This window comes from Pinus tabuliformis, chromosome 3_2 (genome assembly GCF_031772625.1).
Source record: "Pinus tabuliformis cultivar Carrire ecotype Pingquan chromosome 3_2, CPIR1, whole genome shotgun sequence".
Classification (NCBI taxonomy): Eukaryota; Viridiplantae; Streptophyta; class Pinopsida; order Pinales; family Pinaceae; genus Pinus; species Pinus tabuliformis.
This window is the reverse complement of record NC_142302.1, coordinates 347,617,478-347,639,844: the sequence shown is the minus strand read 5'-3', so window position 1 is coordinate 347,639,844 and position 22,367 is coordinate 347,617,478. Positions and strand designations below refer to the sequence as shown.

The window sequence follows — 22,367 nt, the reverse complement described above, 5'->3', positions numbered from 1 at the left end:
CAATAGCATGATTGGAGATTTCCTACTAATGAAGAAGGGATTTAAAATGAATTTGAGTATCGTTGAACAAGCAGTCACACCTTACATACAAAAGTGAAAGAATAGGTAAATAAAATCTGACGACCTTAAAAAAAAACGCTTTTACAGTCCCAATAATGATATATTTGAAGAAAATTGTAAAATGTTCCAAGTTACAAAAATATGAGACACTAAAGCCCATGTTGATCATCTTCCACCAGAGAGCTCGATTGCATCCTGGTTATATACAGAATCCTCAGCCCACTCAAACCTTCGAGGCATCAGTTCATATTCTTGTCGACGAATGACTTCAACCTGTTGCCACTCTTCCCAATGTTCATCCAAAACCTCTCCTTCCAACATGTGCACAACTTCTGTCATTTTGGGTCGATCTTCTGGTGAGGTCTTTGTGCACAACAGTGCTACCTGAATCATTGCCTCAACTTCTTTTACATCATAGTTCTGCTTTAGGTTTGCATCTACAATAGCATCTAATCTTTTCTCTCTTTGTAACTTCTTAACATGATCCAATAATAGAATGTCATCCTCTTCCTCAAAACGTGAAAAATCTATAGCATGTTGTCCAGTGACAAGCTCCATCAGCAACAAACAATAGACACTTATAACCAGGGGATGATGACCCCTGGTTCCACAGACTTGAGTTGTAACATGAGTTTTCCTAGCATCAACCAATTTTGCTAGCCCAAAATCACCAACAACAGATTCGAAGTCTTCATCTAGCAAGACATTAGCAGCTTTCACATCCCGATGAATGATTTTAGGATTGTAGTGCTCATGAAGGTACTCCAAACCATGGGCTACACCTAAGGCTATATTTTTCAGAGCAGGCCAGTCTAATGGCTTTTCCGTAGGTTTGAGCTCCCTTAGCATATATGCAACACTAATGTTTTGTATATATGGATAGACTAGAAGCCGATCTGATGGTGCAACAAAAAATCCTATCAAGCATAGAAGGTTGCAGTGGACTGCCACACTAATCATCTCAACCTTCCATAGAAATGCTTGCTCCCCACCAGGGCTATGATAGTCAGTCAACAGTTTTACTACAACCTTTGTATTGTCTGCCAGCACTCCTTTATATACTTTGCCAAAACCTCCCTGCCCAAGAACATTCTTCTCACTAAAATTATCAGTTTCTAACTGCAACTCACGCCATGAAAATCTCTTTAACTGCCCAAAAGTGATTTTTTTTATCATCCTCACCAGATACATCAACAAAAACTTCTCCCTTATTGCATTGATGTTGGCCTTGGCATATCTCTGAGTTTAGTTACAAACTACTTGTAACTCATTAGTCTTCATATTGCTACAACTGCATATATGATGTGTATGATCATACTCTGTTTCAAGGATAGAGTCTAGCTACAAGAGTAGTCATAGCTAAGAAATACAAGAATTGTAATTATTAGTAGCAATACCAGTTTTAGCTATTCAAACCTTCCCATAGCTAGATTCAAAAATCTCGAAGCAAGCCAAAAGCTCAATAATAAATCTAAAATCTAACCAACTACCAAAACTAACCCCTGTAAGGGTTAATTGCAACAGTTCGAAAAGATAGGTCATGGACAGTTAATAGTTTAAAACTCAAGGAATCACTTATGAGCTTGAAAAGCATGTCAATATCGGTTGCCCTACTGACAAATTTAATTTTGATCTTGCTACATAGACAAGGTGAAATAGCCTGCAGTAACAGATGATTCCTTTTATCATGATATTTCTTTGGATTAAATATATTTCTAAATAGGTACATATTATCCAATTGCTTTACTGGCCACTATCTCAATTGTTCTGCGATTCGAATATGACAACTAGAAGTCATTTCCAGAAGGATACTTTCTGTTCTGGATAATCGTGGGACCTACCAGACACTAGAGTTCGAAATATTTTCAATACCATCTATAGCCACAGAACAACTAGAAATTTAGCAACATGCTTAGATAAGACTCGAGAGAAATGAAGCACGTACTATAAAGGGAATTTCAGCAAGTTCATCACAGGTCATCAATTGTTTTAAACTTTTATGAAGTCTGCCTGAGCATCATCAGCAACAAATAATAGACACTTATAAAATATTCTCAATCCTGTATGGTCAAAATCAGATGGACACGTAGTCTATTTAAGCCAAAATCACTATTACAATAATTCACCGTGAAGGGAGTCAAGTACTTGGATTTAATGCATAAGATCATCAGTGATGTAAACCTCTGCTGGGTAATTTTGTGTCCAAGGTTTAAATGTCTAGTAAAAGAATCACTCAAGAGTCAATATGCCCAATATTGCCTTTCTCCAAAACTTCTACAGTTGCTTTTTCCTGTATTCCTTGACCTCCCTGAATGGATAGCTAAGTCGTTTCCTGGGTTAATAGACTTGTACCCTTCTTCTTCCAACCAAAATCATCACACTAAAAGCAGCACAAATAGAAGGGAGAGATACACACACATAAGGAAACGCAAGAGATAGGATAAAACAAGGTATTTCTATGTTAACAGTTTAGAGCTTGTATATAAAGGCTTTAATAAGATTAGCACTCACAAAACGTACATGACAATCTTAGACAGGGTAGAAACCAGAGTGCCCTAGTAAACTGTAGGAGTTGTCCATTAATGCCATTCCAATGCTAGATTTATCAATAGGGTCATCATGTCCAATTTTACAATGAGGATGACCATTACATGATGTTTAACCACAATAGATGTGTCACTTATAAAAACACAATGGTCATACATGCATTAATTGGACCTATGGACAGCAACAAGACAGAGTGTTGACTGCTAATCAAATTGCCATGAAAACTAGCAACCATCCTAGTATGACTAACTCCCGCACTACGGTAAGAAAATTATTATCATGATTTCAGTCTCTGTTATGAAACCAGCTCAAGAAAAGATAGAAAAGATAGATCAACGCCTTAGAATTCAGCCTATTTGAGGTGGCAACCTCCTTTACATTACATAAATGAACAATTCTTGGATGATTCAAATGACAAAACCTCCTTTCTATATATAGGAGTCTAAGGAGTCACAATATAATCCAGCCGACCTAACAATAATAATATAAAGCCACAAAAATAACAATAGAGGGATTCTATGGGGCACAGTAATAACAATATGGGGGCAATAGGGGCACAACAATATTAATAAGGGGTATAACTACAATAGTAATGGGGTAATCACTAGTATTATGGGGACCCAACATGCCCCTCTCCTTTAAAAAAGTGTTGTCCTCAACACTTGAGTAGTTCTGGATACTTCTGCATAAAATTCTCATCCTCCCATGTGGAATCTTCAGCGGATAAGTTCTTCCACTTGATAAGATACTCTGAAATTGATTGATTTCGTAGTTGTCGAGTTCTTGTTTCTGTGACTGCTTCCGGTTCCAATATAATTTTTCCTTCCTCGTCAAGTTCTGGAAATATTGTTTGAACTGGGAGCTTGTCGCCTATAACCTTCTTTAAATATGAAACATGGAAAACTGGGTGCAATCGAGAAGCTGCAGGAAGCTCCAATTTGTATGCCATAGTACCAATCTTTTGCAACACCTTGTACGGACCATAATACTTTGGTGATAATTTATTATCCTTCTTAGCTTGCTTGAGGGACATTTTCTTATATGGTTGTAGCCGTAGGAATACCCAATCACCTACATCAAAACTTCTTTCACCGCGATGTTGATCTGCCTATTGTTTCATTCTATTTTGTGCCAACACGAGGTTATCCTTTAAGAGTTGGAGGACTTGTTGTTGATGTTCAATGTGATGTTCCACATCCTGAACCTTAGAATTTTCTCTTAAATATGATGTGATGGATGGTGGTTGATACCCATAAAGTGCCACAAATGGGGTCATTTTTGTTGCTGTATGGAAGGAAGTGTTATACCACCATTCAGCCGGAGGCAACCATTTGACCCATTGTGTCTGTTTATCAGATACAAAGCAACGAAGATATCCTTCCAAACATTTGTTTACAATCTCAGTTTGCCCATCAGATTGAGGAAGATAAGATGAGCTATGAGCTAACTGAGTACCAAGACAAGAAAATAATTATGTCCAAAAATTTCCAGTGAAAATGGGATCTTTGTCACTTACAATAATCTTTGGGTTTCCATGTAGCTTTTGAATTGTTTCCATAAATGCAGTAGAAACTGTACTGGCTTTAAATGGATGTGATAATGCACAAAAGTGTGCATACTTGGTAATTCTGTCAACTACCACCATGATGACACTCTTTCCCTCAGACTTGGGTAAACCTGTGATAAAATCCATTGAAACCTCCTCCCAATGTTGGCTTGGAATGGATAAAGGTTGTAATAGACTCGATGTCTTAATTGTTTCAACTTTATTTTGTTGGCAAACCAAACATTCCGCTACAAACTTTTGAATATCTGATTTAAGGCCATCCCAAAAAAATTCCTTCTTAACCCTGTGGTAAGTTTTTAAAAATCCTGAGTGCCCTCCTAAGGGAGAAGTGTGCAATTCCATAAGAATCTTTTGTTTTAGCTGGGAATTCTTACAGAGGTATAAGCGATCTTTGTACCATAACGAATCATTTTTCCAGCTAAATGTATCAGATGTACTGGAATCTTGTTGTAAATTTCGAATAAGTGCCCACACTTCTTCGCAATTCTTCCACTCCTCCCTTGCTTCATTTATCCAATCTGGTTGGATAATAGAAATGGCACACAACAATGCTTCCACATCCTCATCCTTTCTTGAGAGTGCATCTGCCACCACATTTTGCTTCCCTTTTTTGTAGATGATTTCAAAGTCATAACCCAACATCTTTGTGACCCACTTTTGTTGCTCTTCAAAGGATAATCTTTGTTCTAAAAAGTATTTAAGGCTATCATGATCTGTTTTTACCTTGAAGTGTCTTCCCATTAGGTAGGGTCGCCATTTCTTAAGTGCATAGAGTATTGCCAACATTTCCTTCTCATAAATAGCTTTGCTTAAAAACTTTCCCTTGATTGGATGACTTTCAAAAGCAATGGGTCTTTCATCCTGCATTAGAACAGCGCCAATTCCATTTCCTGAAGCATCACATTCCACAATAAAGGTTTTTGTGAAATCCGGTGTAGCTAAGACCGGTGCTTGGCACATTGCCTCTTTAAGATGTTCAAAGGCCTTTGCTGCTTCCAGAGTCCATGAAAATGCATCTTTCTTCAATAATGTTGTTAGAGGTTCTGCTATTCTCCCATAATTCTTAACAAACTTGCGATAATACCCTATCAACCCGAGAAATCCTCGCAGATGCTTTATGGATGTGGGTATTTTCCATTCCTTAATGGCTTTAATTTTGCTAAGGTCTACCTTAACTCCTTCATGAGATACAATATGACCCAGATATTCCACCTCCTGGACTCCAAAGAAACATTTGGATCTTTTTTAATACAATTGTTTCTCCTCCAATAGTTGTAGCACCCTGTCAACATGTTCAACATGATCCTTCCAAGACTTGTTGTAGATTAGTATATCATCAAAAAATACTAACACAAATTTTCTAAGGAATGGTTTGAAAATTGAATTCATCAAACCTTGAAATGTTGAAGGTGCATTGGTAAGGCCAAAAGGCATGACCAAAAATTCATAATGACCCTCATGAGTTCTAAATGCTGTTTTCGGAATGTCTTCAATCTTCATTCTGATTTGATGATATCCTGAACGAAAATCCAACTTGGTGAAGTAAATTGATCCATGCAATTCATCCAGTAATTCATCAATGACAGGAATGGGGAACTTATCTTTAATAGTGAGCTTGTTGAGCTCCCTATAATCTGGACACATGCGCCATGATCCATCCTTCTTGTGCACCAATACTACTGGAGCATAGAAAGAACTTTGACTCGATTGAATTATACCAGCCTCTAGCATTTCTGCAACCATATGTTCAATTTCACTCTTTTGGACATAGGGATATCTGTACGGCCTGATGTTTGGAGGAACACTTCCTGGAATCATATGAATAGCATGATCATGATCACGCATAGGTGGGAGACCTTTGGGAGTCTCAAATACCTTGGAATGATTGTCCAGGACTTTTTGGAGATCTGGAGAAATAGATGATTCTGATGTGGAAACATCTAGCGAACATAATTGTGAAATTACACCGCTTTGCTCCTTTTTTAGAAGCTTTGTCATACCATTAGAGCTGATTATCTTTCCTGGTTTCCCTGCAATACCCCTTAATTCAACTTCCTTTCCTTTCGTAGAAAATTTGATGAAAAGTTCTTGAAAATTAAAAGCTATTGTACCCAAGGATTGTAGCCATTGGACTCTTAGTACAACATCAACACCTCCCATTGGAATGGAAAGCATTGGGCTAGTCAATACATATTCTCCCATGGATAGCTTGATATTATGGCACTTTCCAGAGCACTTTATTGTTCCTCCATTTGCAATCATCACTTGACACTCTGGTGCTCGATATAGGAAGCAATTCAATTCTTTTGCTACCTTACAATGAATAAAATTGTGGGTGCTTCCTGAATCAATCAACACTATTACCTTTTTCTTCTTGATTTGTCCTTCTATCTTGATGGTTTGAGGAGTGGTAATTCCCGCCAATGCATTACAAGATATGGTCGGATTTATTTTTTCTTCATCTAGGCTTTGTTCCTGGAGTATATCCTCTTCTTTTGACCTTTCTTGCTCCTTTTCTTCTTCCTCTTCACAATCTATGTAGAATAATTTCTTCTCAGCACACTTATGACCTTTAGTGTATTTGCTATCACAACTGTAACAAAGCCATTTTGCTCTTTTTTCTTCCAACTGTTGTGGTGTCAAACTTATAGGTTGTGGAAGACTAGGGGCAACAACACTTCCGTCTTTATAGTTGTGAGTGGTATGCTTCCTGGTTGCCATAATTTTGCTTTCCATTTTTCTTGCTAACCTGAATGCCTTCTCTAATGAATCAGGTTCCCAAAGGTGAACATCATGTTGGATATTATCCTTTAAAGACCCAATGAACACATCAATCCTATGCTCCTCTGGAATATCTTTTACCCTTATGTTCAATTTTTGGAACTCCTCAATGTGCTCCATTATTGAACCCTTTTGTTTGAGACTTATCAATTGGCTAAAAAAAGTGTTGCTTTTTGTATCCTCATAATGTGCTATCAATTCTTCCGTAAAAATTGCCCAAGTGATAAGTTGTTTACGAGAGCAAAGCCATTAATACCATACAAACTGATTTGGTTCCAAATATAAAGTTGCCATACGTACCTTTTGTGTGTTTTGCACATTATTGAGATCGAAGAATTGCTCCATCTGTAATATCCATGTTGCGGGATCCTTGCCATCAAACTTCCTCATATCGATTTTTGGAATATGGTGGGTCTTCGATCCAACATTAGAGTCTATAATCATGATTAACATTTCTTTTTTTCTCATCATGAGTTTCCTTTACTACCCTTTCACCATTAGTGACCCCTTCTTGTGGCAACTTCTTCAATTATTCCATGTTTGTCTTCAAATCTATCTTCAAATCGTCCATCTTAGCTTCTACGCCTTTCTTTAAACCATCCATCTTAGCTTCTACATCTTTCTTTAAACCATCCATCTTAGATTTTGTTCCTTTTTGTGCAAGTGACACTTGTTGCACTTGGTCTCGTAATTTTGCTATATCATGTTGCATTTCTTCCTCTTCTTCAGAAGTCATGCTAGAGCTTTCAGGTTGCTTACTAGGTGTTTGCATTTTCTTTCCTCGGGGCATCAATTACCGATAATAATGCTTTACTATGCCCATTGAATTCCTTCAAACCAAGCTTACGCAAAAATTTTAAAAAAACTACACACCTTTTTTCACTTTGTAGAAGCCTGATATTGAATATGATGTATCTCTCTAATTTCGAATCATCCAGTTCTGAAATTGTGATCTGTAGTAGCCTTCTGTGTCCTCTTTCCAATGCCACTAGTCTGATCCAAATTGGATTCTCCAAGAAAGAGTTATGCACAATCTCCCGCAGTGACCTGATTGTAGACTAGTTCAGTAGAGTGAACTTGTATGAAGTGCCACGTGTCACTGTTTCGACCTTTGACTCTAAAAATATATAAAAGAAAACTGCAGTCTGTCCTCTTTCTGTGCCTTCTTGCGAAATTTCAATCTGATGCTCAGAAAGAAAGTTATGATGGTTTTCCCCAGGTCACATGTTTGGAATGTAATTCAGGAGTCTGCAAAAAGACCACCTTCCTCAGATCATATCTCCGCAAATATAGCGTGAAAAGCTCTGAAATTCAGACCCGAGGTTCAACGCGATTTCTTCTCAAATGGATTATTTTTGCAACTTCTGAAACGTTGCATAAAAAAAGTTATAGCAAAAATGCCACGATGACCTGTTTGGAGCAGCAAAACCCTAGAATCCAAAGCTCTGATACCAAATGTTATGAAACCAGCTCAAGAAAAGATAGAAAATATAGATCAGCGCCTTAGAATTCAGCCTCTTCGAGGGGGAAACCTCCTTTACATTACATAAATGAACAATTCTTGGATGATTCAAATGACAAAACCTCCTTTCTATATATAGGAGTCTAAGGAGTCACAATATAATCCAGCTGACCTAACAATAATAATATAAAGCCACAAAAATAACAATAGAGGGATTCTATGGGGCACGGTAATAACAATATGGGGGCAATAGGGGCACAACAATATTAATAAGGGGTATAACTACAATAGTAATGAGGTAATCATTAGTATTATGGGGACCCAACAGTCTCAAGCATAACAATAGACTTACAAATGAAATTCAAAATGGAATCCCTGGTTTAAATGAGTTTATGGATGTTTATTTCTGCTACATTAGTTAATTGCATGCATGTACAAATTTTAATGGCCTTAAAATTTAATGGGTTCAAAATTCAAATTCATCTCGAATCTTTCAAAGCCAAGTGGCATTCCTGCCCTCAAGGTTGGGAGATCTTTCAAAGGGTAAATTACATGATGGTATCCACGGGTCTAAAAGTTGCCCTACTATTCTTTCCTTTTAAGATTCCTGCAATCATTAGTAGTCCCCTAAATGTAGGGTAGAAAAAAACTTTGAAAATGTAGTTAGAATCGATCAAATCCTGATCTCATTTATGCAGATCTCTAAAGGTAATTTAAAATACCTTGATATCTTTTATGACCATTCTCTTAAACGACCTAAAAAGCAACCTAATTTTAAATAATAATAATAATAAAACTGTTGGATGAAATTTTGTAAGCAAACCCTACATGCCACCAGCTGCCATCAACTCCAACTCATAGAAAATCACTTTGACCTCTTTGAGGTACCCTTGTATGGACTAAACCAAGCGTACATATTCAACTCAGACTAAGCAAAAAAACTCAAAAAGAACTCTGCAACAACAAAAAAATAATTCACAATGAGGATATATATTTTTTTTGCATTCATATTTGACACCAGCTAGTTTTTCCCTCCGCAGGCAGTCAAATTCACTAAGGGGCAGAGCCAAGACAAGTTTGATAATGGAGTACTCAGAGAACACATTTTTTTTACTCATAGAATGTAATTATTATACCTGTGGTTTCATATTACAGTGTCATCCTGCCCTTTAATGGCAAGTTTACCCAACTTTCTATATTTCACTATAGACCCAAGCCAATTGGCAAGGGAGCTTATAAAATTTGTAATCATTACAACTCCACTGGTCACCCCAGTGAAGAATGTTTCGAAGGGGAAAAATATTTGAACAAACCTTGGAAATACTCCAAAAGACGGGGATTAATAATCCTTTGTGTCAACAACCCAAATAACCCAAATCCATAGACAGTGACCACTGAGAACTATTACACAGATAAAAAGGATCACATCACACTACAAGATCAAGGATTATCTGTGGGCCATATATGTTATTAACTTAATTTTCGAATTTCAGTTAAGGTACTACTGCTTATTTCGTGTCCATCACTATTAATGTAATTAGACGGCAAGCTAGCAGTCCGAAGTGTTTAACATTTGGACAAGGCAGCTTATGGAAATATTTTTGAACTTGAGCCATTAAATGATGGTAATTTGCTTAACCAAGGATGGGCACACTCTCAATAGTCTGGTCGCAGGTTGGTGAAGATATTTGCACTTTTCAAAGTCGATACTTTCGGAATGGATTAATCCAAGTCCGAGAACATAAATCAACTTTTGAAACGGAATTAACGACTCCTCTAAAAAGGCACAAACGAAATACTAGAAGCAGGAAAAAGGGAAAAGAACAGGCAACAGGAAGGGAAAGAAAAATGTGGCTAGAGACTTTCAACTGCTAAACATGCAAATCCACCTCCCCTCCCATCATACACTATGTACATAAAAATGACTAGTAATGTACTAATGTACTGTCGTGCCAGAGGAATGAAACGAACTAAAAAAGAAACCAGTCTCTGGGTCAAGTTTCTAGTAACACACCAAGACTCTTTCAACATTATGTATCGCTCATGTTGCATTTTACTCTACCTAATACTGCTGACTTTTAGTGGAACCATCTATACTTCCCCAACACAATTACGTGACAAAATTATGCCATCCATAACATATGAAATAGAACGCGGATCCGCATAAAAGCACCCCAATATAGGATTACATATGTACGGGCAAGTCTCAAAGGACGATCCGGATAATAAAGAGAGAAATGATAAATTCAAAATAAAGTTTATTAGACTCAAACAAACCCTAAGACCAGAAATAAATGAAATTCTTCTACAAATATATTACTCTCGGCTATTGTTTTAAACATTGTTCACCACAATTTCTATAAAACAAACAAATCATCGCAAAATGGCATAATTGCGGTTATTTTTTTCCTACAATTAAATACATACCAAGTTCGAAATAATGTATTTCGTCTTTACAGAGTAATCTCATAATGACTATCCTAACATTACAGCTGAAATTTTCTGTTAACGTCTCAACTAATGATAAGAGACTCCTAGACAGTTGAACAAAATTCAAAACGCTGAGAACTTAAAGCTTCACTGCAATGGCCCGTTCCTTGAAAATAAAATAAAAATAAAAAGAGAAAATAAAACCCTAAAGTGGAATGAAATTAGGCAAGCGATGCACAAGGAAGGTGAATGTATCCACAGTACTATTGCCAGTCATTGGTTAAGATTTTTTGCTTTCAAATGCCAATCGTTTTGTGTTGGGCAGTGTATTTTCTTCAAACCCTCTACAACTTCAGAGGGCATTCCTGGAGCTCTCTTACCAAGAGCCAACCTGAACACCCATCAACAAGTTGTCTTCCCCCATTAAAACGATCCATAGAGGTTACAAAACCTACGACATTCCTTTATATTGCTCTTCTTACCCCTCTTCAAGTAACCCGTGCAGGGTTTGCAACCCCATTTCTTCTATTTTCTTCTGTACTGGGGCCTTAGCGGATAATTTATCCACAACAATAGTTAAGACAAAAATAGCCATATGAAAAAAAGAGTATGTATACACAGGGACAAAGTTTTCTCAGCCAGAATACAAATAAAAAACACATACCAACAAATCATAATCGTATACACCACGAGAATGAGCATATACACAGGGTTCTCTATCTATAAACCCTAAATCTAACTGAACAGAGTCACGTTAAGAGCCGATCCGCGACCATGGGCTTCTGCGTCTGAGAAATAGAAAGGCAATAGACATAGCCATAAGAAGAAATGGGATGGACGCACTGATGCCATATCCTTCTGCAATGCGTGTCTGCAATGCCAAAGTGGGTTTTGACTTTGAATTTGATTTTTAGCTGGCTCAAACATGGGTATCCTAGAATAAATACTTGGATACAAATTCCAATCAAGTGGGTTCAGACAAGTGATTAAAGCGTGCGAATTGGAAGCCAGTGATCAGGAATTCAAACTCCATAAAGTCATCTTCCTCGCAAACAAGACGTATGCAGATGAATCCATGCATGGACAAAGGATGCCAAAGAGTAAAATATATAATTTCCCTAATTCCAGTCAAGCAGGCAAGACTTGCCAGAAGCCATGTCCTCAAACCAAGCATACAGAAGCTCACTAGAAGCCCTAATTCTAATTTTCCTAAAATCCAAATGGTTTCATCAAGGGAAAGGGGCACAGTTGCATAGCGCGTTCTCCAGTGTCGTTGTCTTTTCGCTTGAGCATTTTCCGAACATCCTTCCCAATGATGTACTTCATCGTCTCTCCAACAACAGACCTCGTCAACATTCTGTGAGCTTTCAATGCAGACCCAACAACACAGCATGGTAATTGATACACCTTCCCTCTACAAACCTACTTGCAATCTCTGAACTAAGAAAACATCATATACAAAGAAAATTCGTTCATTCTGAACCCACATTGTCACCTCTCCCGTAACAAAATAGATCTGTAATGGTCGTGAGACAATTTACAGTGAAAAGTGAACCTTACAACGAAGTGTAAAATGCTGATGAATGATGAAGAGGGACTCGAAATTTTACCATTCATAAGAACCATTTGGCATCATCTCCATGGCTGATTAATAATTTGTTCACCTGGGCCAATGGTCAGAGCCATAAACAAGAATGAACTGCAGGAATAGCTCATTTCGTTAGAGCGTGTGGCTGTTAGCCACAACATTTTAACAGCCACAAGGTCGGAGGTTCAAGGCCTCCTTCTAGTGGTATTTGGGGTTTAGTGGGCTTTGGGTCTAGATTTTGAACCAAAGCTCTAATACCATGTGTAAGAGACCTCTCTAGGGTTTGTTAATAGATCTAATTTCTTCTAAATTAAATGCAATAAGAGGCTTTAACTTACCTACTTACACGGCTTTTAAACAAATGAAATTTTAACATTTACATTATAATCAACATAAATTAAGGTGAATATTTCATTCTAATTAACTTTACAAGAGTAGTCTATGGAGGAATACCTATAACGGTGGCTGAAGGAGATACCTCTGTCCTGCTGCTCCTGTTGAACGCACCTTTTTACAGACCCAACCGGATTTACCTCCCAGCCAACTAGGAAATAATCCCTAGCCCAGAAAACCTCCACAGGTTCCCTAGCCCTCCGAGCCCAAGTCCAACCAGATGTAGTGTGTGTATCCAAATGAAAGATCCAAACCAAGATAACAATGCTTCCCTCCACTCAACAACCCAAGAAATCTCCACACGTTCCTAAGGTCTCCAAAAAACACAACAAGCCCAAACAATCACAACCAACCCCCACAATCATAAGCAAGACCCCAACCCCCCTTTCCTTCCTTCCCCCTTCCCTTTTATACCCTCCTTCCCTTCTCCATCTCAACCACCTCTCATTAATGTCATTAACTTCTCATCCATCCTTACAGTTGACTTCTCTTCTCCCAAGTAAGCTGGGAGTACATTTGGAAATGTGCCATGAATATAAAATTGGGAATTTAATGGGAAAGGACCATGTCTTCTCCCAAGTAAATCTGAAAAGTACATTTGGGAATGTGAGGTGAATATATAGATATATATATATATATATATATATATATATATATATATAGTTAAATGGAGAGGACTATGTCTTCTCCTAATTAAATGTGAGGGTACACTGGGGAATGTGAGATGTAATTACATGGAGAGGACCATGTCTTCTCCTTATTAAATGTGAGGGTACATTGGGTAATGTGAAATGAATATATATATTGACAATGAGATGGAGAGGACTATGTCTTCTCCCAAGTAAATGTGAGGGTACATTGGGTAATGTGAAATGAATATATATATATATATATATATATATATATATATATATATTGATAATGAGATGGAGAGGACTATGTCTTCTCCCAAGTAAATGTGAGGGTACATTGGGTAATGTGAAATGAATATATATATTGATAGTGAGATGGAGAGGACTATGTCTTCTCCCAAGTAAATGTGAAGGTACATTGGGGAATGTGAGATGAATACATATATTTTGAAATATTGGAAGGATACCATATCCTACCTAATATTCAATTTGAGAAGGTAAGTGGGGAATTTTGAATAATGGAAATCATGAATTTTATATTAGACCAATATTTCTCAATATTTTCATATAATGTACACATTAACAAAATTTGTAGGATAAGATTTAAGTGGGGCATTACAATAATAATATGATGCAGGAGCATCCAGCTCAATATTATCATTGTATTCTAGTAGAAATAGGGGGTCTTGTGTTTCAAGGAAATTGGTTTCCTAAGTATTGGATTTATGTAATTATTTAATGTTTTGAGTGATTTTAATGAGTAGGAATTAATTGAATATTGTGAGGCTTTATTGTAAATGTTCTCGAATGTAGGAGAACATGAGAGATTTAGGATAGTTGAGGGATGAGAGGATTGAGAATTGATTGTAAAATCCTAGATTAGGAGTCAGTTCATGATTTTGTGGATTTGAGAGAATCCTTAGAGATGAGAAAGGGATTTTAGGATTTTGTTGAGGGATTTAGGGATCTAAACCGGAAAGTAGCTTTAGAACCCCATTGTATAAATGTAAGCCTAAAAGGCATGAACAGATGTTGGAGAGGTTGAATAGGAAAATAGAGAGCAGATTGGAGTGTTGTAAGCCTACGAGCAGATTAGGAAATAGAGGCCAATGATATTGGAAATCAGGGCAGAGAGACAGTGATCTCAGTTGTAATTCATTGTTGTAATTATAAAGATACAGAGATTAATTAAAATCCTGGTAGGTGCGTGATTAAGTATTGAATGACAAATTGAATATAATAGAATAGTGCATATATAAACTTATGCAGGTGAAGTGCAGTGAATGCAAGAGGCAGAGTTGAAGCGAGACACAGAGAGGTGGAGTTCAGCGAATACACAGAGGAGAGGAGCGAATCAGAGATTCGTAATGGATCCTCGAATCCATTGAAGGAAGGAGAAATCATTTGTGACGACATAAATCAAAGGAGTATGAGAGATTAAGCAGAAAGGAGTCACAGCAAAACTACGAAGGTGGAAGACCAGAACCTTTGAAATAAACCGGAAACATAGAAACCTTAAGAAATGGAGTAAAATTCAAGTGAAGCTGAAGAGCGAAGAAATTAAGTATTAACACTCAGCAGTCATTGGATCTGGAAGATCAACAGTTGAGATGAGGTCGCATCGGCGTAGGATTGGTGGAGTTATCAGAACCAAGCCTTGGGGGATTGCGATGAGCGAGCGCCAATTGACCGTGGACTATTGGATCGCGACCACATCAACGGACACGATTTAAATCGTAATCAGAAATTTGAGAGATCAAAGGGTTGGCGGTAATGGAATGTGATATCGCCAATAGCGATAAATCGGCGATCGGAATTCGGAATGATCAGGATCGGAGAGGAATCCGACATACGATTAGTGGACCCGAAAACGTTATAGGGGCAGTTTATTATGATTTGAGTTCCAGAATGTTATGTTATCGCATATCAGGTATGCGAAGGGTTCATGTGTAAGTTGACCGCGGAGGCAGCAATATAGTGATCGCGATAAAGGCATGCATCGGGAAATGTGACAAGGCTTACGGGAAGCAAAAAAGGGTATGTTTACATAGTTTTCCTTTGTAAATGGATTTATAAGGAAATTACGTCGAGTGAAGGGTTTTTATGTGTTATATATATATATTAAACAATGGTTTAAGATGGGGTTATATATATATGCGGTGATGGATTCAAAAAGGGCTTAATTAAGGTTTAGATGGGATCCAAAGTCCCGATAGAAGGAATTAAAAGCTTGATTAAGGTTTATGGGAGTTTAACAGTTTCGATAAGGAATATTTGAGGGAGGATTCATTAAAAGGGATAATGAATGTTTAAAGCGGGGTGATTGAGTTCTGATCCAAAGGAACTGTAAACAAAGGGGCCTTAACCATTCATATTTAGATTTGAAGTCTTTGACCATGTGGGTCACATAAATTCCTAGGAAATAGATTTATGCACGAATGTGCACATTGTGGGTATGCATAGGGGAAACCTTGCGTCATTTTGGTATTAGAGCAGAACTGCAATCAGAGCTGAATCATAAATGAAACATTTAGTATCAAGCAGAAGAAAGCAAGTATGTGTGGAAGTTACTGAAAGAATTCATAACAGAGATATTTGGAAAAGATGTGCATGAAGGCAAGGGAGATCAGATTCTAATCTAACAGTCAAGCAACCAGAGTACAGCTGGGAGAATGGAGAAGAACAGTTAAGTTCTTAGAGGCAGGTAAGGCAGAATTAAGCAGAGATTGCAGAAACAGAAAGAGTCCACAATGATGTTTTGGAGAATGGAGATTCACTCGGATGTGAAGAGTGAATGGAGAAATCATGCAGGTATTGTTTTATTTAATTCTGATTTGAGTTTGCTGACAAAGGAATAGGTTAAAGATTGATGGTTGTAGCTAATGAAGTATCTCAACAAAAGGAGATTAAGAATCAGTAATGAAGAAACTGTTAATGATTCTGAGTGGAAGAAAACTCAACAAGAAGGAATTGTTACTGATAGCTAAGCTTTACCAAGATAAAGTCGGAAGATTGGAAGAAAGGATCAGATTCTAAAATCTGATTAACAGTAGTTGAATATCGAGAAATTGTGCAGTGGAAGCATAAATATTTGCTGAAACAGATTTGCAGGAATGGTGAGATTATGAAGGTAGTTGAAGGTATGCAATTTTGTCTAATGATTAGAAGATATGGAATGAATGAAATTTTATAGTAAGATTACAGTAGTTAAACTTTAAGAGGGATGTTTGTAAGTTTTTGAAGTAACAGAGCTTGAAGAATAGCTGAAAGCTAGTGGAAAGGACAGTCCATTCAAAAATGCAAGTGAATGGAAGGACAAGATCAAACAGAGATCTTGAAGGTAAGATGATATGGCTTTATTCTAATTAGATTTAAGATTAGAATATTGTAGTCTTTGCATTGAAGCATAAGTATTATTGTAACTCCCAAAAGGCAATTCCACAGAGGATGTGGTTAGAATTGCTAACAGATAAAGGAAGTTGGTGAAAGTTTCTAAGTGAAAATAGAGATGTGGCAGAACCTTGAGGAATTCCAACAGCGATTGGATAAAGAGGACAGTTGTGTTCTTAGAAGATGCAGATGAGTTGAAGCCTAGAAAGAGGAAAGAAAAGTGCTCAAAGGAGGTTCCAGAGATAGAGAACCAATTTCTTGCCAAGAGACTGAGTGAGGAGAGCTTGGTGAGGTAAGTGGCAGCAGGACAGGACTTGTTGTTGAAGAGGCTTTAGTGCAACTCATAGTAAAGTGAGTGAGGAACTCATAGAGATGGAGAGGATGATGACTAGTGATAGTCATAACAAAGGTTCTGAAAGATACCACAGCAGAGGACAAAAGGAGAAGAATGCCAAGGAAAATGGCATACATAGACAATTAAGCAAAGAGGAATATGAGAGGGAGAAGGCTAAGATAGCAGTTCAACTTGAGGTGTTAATGGAGATGTTGCAAAGAAATAAAGCAGACTAGAAGCATGGTTATGTCATGAGAAAGAAAGTGAAGTGGCAAAGGCTACAAGAGAAGAGGAATCAGTAGGTGAATATGCAGTTGATGAAGGAACTAAGGGAACTTGAACAGGTTATAGATGCCAAACAGAGGATAGAGAAGCTCGAAAGAGTTGAGCTACAACAAAAGGAAGATGTTGAAGAAGATGTTGAAGTTTCGATATGTGAACCAGAAAGTGGACCATTACTTTTTGAAAGTGATGAAGAGCTAGAGGAGTTGAATCATATGAATGATTCGAAGCAGCCGAAAGACTTGATGACTGAAGCATCAAATAAGACCGTAAGGTCTTGTGATTTTAAAACGAATGATTTGTGTATGATTGCAGGTTTCAGAAAAGATAGATAGCCTTTTAAAGCTGTCAAAGATGTGAAAGAGTACCTTCCAGAAGATGAAAGTTTTGAAGCAGAATATGACAAAGAGGTTGGGAAAGAATCAGTTCACTACAATGGACAAATGTTGAAAGACATCATTGAAATAGAAGATGAGAAGGGGAGACTAGCTGACGGTCTCAAGAGTTCTTTGAGTTTGGATCAGCATACTGATATGCTGACATAAGGAGAGAAATCAACGCAACATACTGAAGTGTTGCTAAAGGGAAAAGAGGTACAGAGACATCATATTTTTAATTATAATGATTGTCTTATAATTAAAGATGTTGTTGTAGAAGCTGGAGCATATTTGGCACAGGTGGACAGCCAAATGGAAGAAGAAGAGGAAGAACATCTACTGAAGGATGTCAAGAAAGATTTAGCAAAGGAATAAGGACCACGTGATGATGGGTCAACAACAAATGAAGCAATGGGAGATTGTGTAAAATTTCCAATGTTCACTCCAAGTAAAATCACTGAGTTATATAGAGAATTAGACTTTCAAAGGAGAAAGTTGGAAGAGCAGAGGATGAATGTCCAAGATAGATTGCTGAAGAAGGATGACAAAGAAGTTGTCATAAATAATAATCCAAAAGGAGTTGACAGATGCAGAAACCAGAAGCAGGAAATTATTCTAAAAGACAATGTGGAAGTAGCAGAAAAGGTGCAGAACAACAGTAAAGAAGAGGGTAAGGGTGAAAAGGAAGCGATCAAGACAAGTGAAGAACAAGTAAGAATGAGAGTTCAACAATCAAGAGATGAAAACAATCAGGAGACAAAGGATATACTGGACAAAGAAATTGAGTTGATAAGAAGGTTAATGATGAAAGTGTCTCAGAGAAAGACAGCAGCAAGAAAGAAGAGGAGTGACAACAAGAGAAAGACAGTAGCAGACTATGAAAGAAGAGCAAGTGGAGCATTACAGCATAAGGTATGGAGACCTAGTGAACAACAGCAGACAACAACAGCAATAGAACAATTGACAAGCAAGGACAGATTACAAAATAAAGTTTGGGATGCAGGAGGAAACAATTATCCAGACTTATGACCAGGTGGTCATAAATTTTCTTACATGGGGAGTCTGAAGGAGCATCTAGCTCAATACTATCATTGTATTCATGTAGAAATAGGGGATCTTGTGTTTCAAGGAAGTTGGTTTCCTAAGTATTGGATTTATGTAATTATTTAATGTTTTGAGTTATTTTAATGAGAGTAGGAATTAATTGAATATTGTGAGGGTTTATTGTAAATGTTCTCGAATGTAGGAGAACATGAGAGATTTAGGATAGTTGAGGGATGAGAGGATTGAGAATTGATTGTAAAATCCTAGATTAGGAGTCAGTTCATGATTTTGTGGATTTGAGAGAATCCTTAGAGATGAGAAAGGGATTTTAGGATTTTGTTGAGGGATTTAGGGATCTAAACTAGAAATTGGTTTTAAAACCCCATTGTATAAATGTAAGCCTAAAAGGCATGAACAGAGGTTGGAGAGGTTGAATAGGAAAATAGAGAGCAGATTGGAGTGTTGTAAGCCTACGAGCAGATTAGGAAATAGAGGCCACTTATATTGGAAATCAGGCCAGAGAGACAGCGATCTCAGCTGTAATTCATTGTTGTAATTATAAAGATACAGAGATTAATTAAAATCCTGGTAAGTGCACGATTAAGTATTGAATGAAAAATTGAATATAATAGAGTAGTGCATATATAAACTTATGCAAGTGAAGTGTAGTGAATGTAAGAGGCAAAGTCAAAGCGAGACACAAAGAGGTGGAGTTCGGCGAATACACAGAGGAGAGGAGTGAATCAGAGATTCGTAATGGATCCTTGAATCCATTGAAGGAAGGAGAAATGATTTGTGACCAAATAAATCAAAGGAGTATGAGAGTTTAAGTAGAAAGGATTCACACCAGAACTATGAAGGTGGAAGACCAGAACCTTTGAAATAAATCGCAAACATAGAAACCTTAAGAAATGGAGTAAAATTCAAGTGAAGCTGAAGAGCGAAGAAATTAAGTATTAATGCTCAGCAGCCATTGGATTTGGAAGATCAATGGTTGAGATGAGGTCGCATCGGTGGAGGACTGGCGGAGTTATTGGAACCGAGACTTGGGGGATTGCGGTGAGCGAGCATCGATTGATTATGGACTGTTGGATCGTGACCAAATCAACAGTCACAATTTAAATCGCAATCAGAAATTAGAGAGATCAAAGGGATGGGGGAAATGGAATGTGATATTGCCAATAGCGATAAATCGACGATCAAAATTCGGAATGATCAGGACTGGAGTGGAATGCGACATGCGATCAATGGGCCCGAAAACGTTACAGGGGCAGTTTATTATGATTTGAGTTCCATAATGTTATGTTATCGCATATCGGGGATGTGAAGGGTTCATGTGTAAGTTGATCGTGGAGGTAGCGATATAGCGATTTTGATAAAGGTGTGCATCGGGAAACGTGACAAGGCTTACGAGAAGCAGAAAAGGGTATGTTTGCATAGTTTTCCTTTGTAAATGGATTTATAAGGAAATTGCACTGAGTGAAGGTTTTTTACGTGTTTATATATATATATATTAAACAATGGTTTAAGAGAGAGTTATATATGTGTGTGTGTGTGTGTGTGTGTGGCGATGGATTCAAAAAGGGCTTAATTAAGGTTAAGATGGGATCCAAAGTCCCAATAGAAGGAATTAAAGGCTTGATTAAGGTTTATGGGAGTTTAACAGTTCCGATTAGGAATATTTGAGGGAGGCTTCATTAAAAGGGATAATGAATGTTTAAATCAGGGTGATTGAGTTCCGATCCAAAGGAACTGTAAACAAAGGGGCCTTAACCATTCATATCTAGATTTGAAGTCTTTAACCAGGTGGGTCACACAAATTCCTGGGAAATAGATTTATGCACGAATGTGCACACTGTGGGTATGCGCAGGGGAAACCCTGCGTCATTTTGGTATCAGAGAAAAACTGCAATCAGAGCTGGATCATAAATGAAACATTTAGTATCAAGCAGAAGAAAGAAAGTATATGTGGAAGTTACTAAAAGAATTCATAACATAGATATTTGGAAAAGATGTACATGAAGGCAAGGGAGATCAGATTCTAATCTGACAGTCAAGCAACCAGAGTACAACTGGGAGAATGGAGAAGAACAGTAAGTTCTTAGAGGCCAGTAAGGCAGAATTAAGCAAATATTGCAGAAACAAAAAGAATCCACATCGATGCTTTGGAGAATGGAGATTCACTCGGATGTGAAGGGTGAATGGAGAAAATAGGCAGGTATTGTTTTATTTAATTCTTATTTGAGTTTGCTTACAAAGGAATAGGTTAAAGGTCGATGGTTGCAGCTAATCAAGTATCTCAGCAAAAGGAGATTAAGAAGCAGTAATGAAAGAAACAGTTAATGATTCTGAGTGGAAGAAAACCCAACAAGAAGGAATTGTTACTGATAGCTAAGCTTTCTATACATGCCTTGGCTCAACTATAAACTGGTTCAGGGTGCTCACTGTAAAACAAATTGATGGCTTGTTGTTAACCAGGTACATCAAGGATCCAATCAAATGCATGTACATCGTGGGATCCAAAAAATCATAATCTGAGGTAGAATCAAACAGTTTCATCGTATTGGTCACCATCGGTGTAGCCATTGACTTGCAGTCCATCATATCAAACTTCCTCAAAAAACTAGATAATGGTCTTCCTCTGACCTAGGAAGATTTCATCTAGTTTTTGCTACACCTTCAATCCCAAGAAATAGTGTAATTGGATAAGATCCTTCATATCAAACTTCCAAAGCTAACTCTCTTTGGCACTGAAGTATATCCATCTGAGTTAATCCAGGTTGCTTCCTCTATCTCACAGGAAATTTCTTCTACAACTTTTTCTCCCTCTATTACGTAAGCAAGTCCTTCTGCTATTGTTTCTTCCTATATCATGTAAGTGAGTCCTTATGCTATTGTTCCTCCCTCAAGACTAGAATCTCTACTAATCATATGGTATGATCCTGGATGTCTTGACAATCTATCAATATTTATCCTCAAACATAAAACATTCTTGATGAGTCTATGCTTGAGTCAAAGAATTTGTCCATTTAGTGACTAGAGAAAAAATCTTCTCATAGTCCACTCCCTCTTATTGATAGAAACATTTTGTCACAAGCCTTATTTTTTTCTTCCTAATGTTGTGATCCGCTACAAGAATCATTACCTTGGCAGCCTTCACGATGTACCTGCAAACCTCTTATCTTTGTATTTTTTTCTTGGTCATAATTGTTTCTTCCATGACCTCCTGGAAGTACTTATCTTTTGATTAATAAAGAAACTGTTGAGGGTTGTAGGAAATTGTCAACTCCCTCTTGATCCTTACCTCCTTGCAGAAATAAATGAATTCAATCTACAATCTCATCAAGTTTGGATTTCTTTGTATTCTTCTTAGGTGGATGCTCATCCCTGTCCTTAACATCAATTGTTGATGCATACCTCCTTTTATTGCATGAACTATAAGGGATAGGGTTTTTACATCATGCAGATTCATCGAGTTAT

The 22,367-nt window shown here is 37.4% G+C and overlaps 1 pseudogene; it reads right to left on the bottom strand.

Annotated features, from left to right (window-relative positions):
* Positions 1-220: 220 nt before the first annotated feature.
* LOC149180903 (LRR receptor kinase SERK2 pseudogene) lies at positions 221-22,359 on the bottom strand (annotated as a pseudogene).
* Positions 22,360-22,367: the final 8 nt, after the last annotated feature.